General features: G+C 31.3%; 1 long non-coding RNA gene across 1 annotated transcript; it reads left to right on the forward strand.

Annotated features, from left to right (window-relative positions):
* Positions 1-253: 253 nt before the first annotated feature.
* On the forward strand, positions 254-2,660 carry LOC109590672 (uncharacterized). Its single transcript, XR_002189438.1, has 7 exons — positions 254-484; positions 537-766; positions 1,113-1,223; positions 1,337-1,419; positions 1,840-1,874; positions 2,226-2,261; positions 2,614-2,660. It is a non-coding gene; the product is annotated as an uncharacterized LOC109590672 (long non-coding RNA).
* The last annotated feature ends 671 nt before the right edge of the window (positions 2,661-3,331 follow it).

Consider the following 3,331-nt stretch of genomic DNA (forward strand, 5'->3'; position numbering starts at 1 on the left):
TGTCAGCCATATTCATTGATCTCCATTTGGTACGTGTGCCCCTAAGACATAAGATTGTGGCTCTCAAAGTTGAGAAAGTTAGATGAGTCCTAAGCCACCCTAATACCTGAGCATAGTAGGTGTTCCATTATTATTATTATTATTATCATTATTATTATTGTTATTGTTATTATTATTATGAGAGTGAGAAGGAATATTATTATTATTATCATTATTATTATGATTATTATTATTGAGTATTATTATTATTGTTATTATTATTCAGAGAGTGAGAAAAGTCTTCAACATCTTGTGAAACAGTTCAGAAGAATAGTATGAATACAGGGGAAAGAAAGTATTGAACAAAAAATATCTATAACAATAAGTTATTTCTTATCTTTTAAAAATAGATATGTAAGAAGCTCTTCTTGTTCGTATACATTATCAGAAATGGTACTTACAAGAACTTGAGGAGGCATTTCCTTCAAAATGAAATAAAACCTAGGTAAAAATAATAAGAATAATCCAAAGGAGAGCAATTAAAATTTTTATTGAAGGGTTCATGGGAACACTGGTCGCATTCCTTGTCATGCTGTTTCTGTGGAAGGCATTAAAGATGTGGTAGCATTTTTGGAGAACTATGCTGAAGACAACGCCATATTACTACCTGGGAGGATACCTGGAGTGAAGGATTATGGGCAGGCCAAGCTATTGCCGTCCAGTGTGTCCCGACACAAGGTTTACCGGCAGTATGCTGATGCTGGTAGGGAACATACTCTCTGTGAAAGTAATTTACGGGCGATATTGAAGAAATTTTAGTTAGTTGTATACCAACACTTGATCCTTTTATTGACATTTCTGATGGTGGGGCATATGCTTGTTCATATCAATTTATTACTATTTCAACGTTATCATTTTGTTTAGCGTTTCTCCTACACAAAAAGTTAAAGTGTATATGCTGATAAGGACCTTAGTGTATAGATTGCTTCTTCTGTTATTGTTATCATTATTTCTTGATTTATTTGTTCATTAATTTTTTATAAATGTGTTACTGGCACTAGATTAAAGGTGGATCTGTATTTTAAGTGTGAAAACTGCTTATGGTATTTGTTCATTGATTATTGTTTTATTAGAATTAATTTGTTTAAAGGTCCTACTTGTGGAAATAGAGTATCGAAGAGTAAAAGTAAAAGCGCATTCTCTATCTCAGGATTTAAATAAAGAAGTTGCCTTTTCTGTTAATGGTATAATGGATGCACACGTTTTAACATAGTCAATTTAATTTTTTGAATGCACTTGTACAACTAGAGTTACAACTGGTACAAGTCAAATTATCATCTGTTTATCTCTCTTTTAGTACAGTGAACATCTCATAATCAAGAACAGTTTGTTCCATGGACATTGCCGTATTCTTTAAAAGATTGTGTTAATGGTTGCTGAGTAAGTAATTTTCACATGCCCATGTCTCTGACTGTAAAATGTATTTTGTCATTATGTCTCAAATAAACTCTTGATTTTAGATTCATTAAGGCATCAGATTCAATGAAGGACCATTAATAATATAGTATTGATATTGCCTGAGCACAGATGGCAATAAAGTTACCATTGCAATTACTGGCAATCATTACTTTTGTCATTAATAACCAGACATTGCATGATGTATCTACCTTTCATCTACCATGTATTTAAAATTTTTCATATTGTATGTACTTTTGCTAACACCATTAGTTTTACTTTCATGTATTTACTTGTATTTTGCTATAAGCTTATTACAACATAAATATTGATAGATAACTACACTAAATATGTATTAATTTATATTTTTAAAATTATGGTTTATTTTTTTTATGTAACTATCAGTTATCCTGAAATGAATGACAGAACTTACATGGTAGGTAAGTGTGTGTGTGAAAACAATTTTTACTGGAGGAGTACTTAACTAGCTGGAATAATGCTATTATGCTAGCTAGCATTATAGCATTATGGGAACTATACAACATGCAAAATAGTTTTTAAATTTGACCTACAATACCTTCTTGGCGATTGTTTCATAGCAATGGCAATTATAAAAAATCAATTTCATTAGTCGCAAGTCCTAATTCTATATAATTCTTTGCTGCATTGATAAGTTTTTAGTTGTCATATCTACTCTCCTTGTTCATTTATTTTTGTACTTGCATGTTACCATGTACTACATTAAACCATGTACTACATTAAATGAGCCTTCTTTTTCTCTCAATTTGTAGTAAATTCATGACAAGTACAGTAGTAATAATTCTAAAGTAGGTTGAGGTATTTAATTATTGTAATATATATTTATGAAAATTTTGCACAAAATTTAAATGCAGTGTCAAAACTGCTTTTTAAGAACATTATTCTATGAGATTTTAATTCTATATTATGATATTTTGTAATCATTTTTTTGTAGTGCAGTTGGTATTATTTGTATAAAACAGTGCATTTTGTACTTTATGGATGCTTATTTATTAACAAAATGTGGCATGCACCATTGCAAATGTTGAGTTTTGCCTTGTGAGCATTTTTGCCTTAAAAGCATCACATTACCTTTTTTAGAGTGTCTATATGTAGATTAATGTTTATTAAACTTGAAGTTATGTGTGTGTACCTTAATAGGTCTGTAAAAACTCGGCTGAGAGTACTAATACTAGTACAAAGTTAACAGCTCTTCATTTTTTTGTTTTAATTTACTGATTGTTTTATGTTTAATGATCAATTTTTTATGATTCTCATTTTTAAAAGTAATATGATTATACAGATAAAACAGTATTAATGTTATAATTTTAATGATTAATCTGGCAAAACTAGTGATAGTAAAGATTTAATTGAAACAAGATATTGTTGCAAGTCAGAATAGTAAAATAGTGAATCACCACCGTCTTCAAAAGTCAGACCTCTCCACAATGACTTTGTCCCTTATATCAAAGGTTTGTTGCTTAACTCACAGGTGTATTCCTTTCTAAAAAGGAATAAAGTGTGCATTTGATCACAAAACTTATGGTTCTGGAAACTTCTTTGCTGAGGAAAAAGTGATCTCTGCTGCTTTTGCATTTAGATCTACAATCAAAGTCAATAAGATAGCTACCATGTCAGTATAAAGCATTGTTGCTCAATTTGTGGCTTTAGCTTGTACTTTAGAGAACCAGGGGCCGAGATCTATGCCGTGATAGAGGCTTTCCCTTATGCGCGTACAGCTGAAGGAGGAGGAGCTTACAGAGAATCAAACAGGACAGACGGCCATCTTTATTTCAGTGACATGGCATACCCACCCCTTTTACTGCCAAAAGCCATGAATATACTCACAGAAGTCATGTGACTTCCGCATTAGCATGTA

This window comes from Amphimedon queenslandica, unplaced genomic scaffold, assembly GCF_000090795.2.
Source record: "Amphimedon queenslandica unplaced genomic scaffold, v1.1 AMPQUscaffold_9684_Cont18172, whole genome shotgun sequence".
Taxonomy (NCBI): Eukaryota; Metazoa; Porifera; class Demospongiae; order Haplosclerida; family Niphatidae; genus Amphimedon; species Amphimedon queenslandica.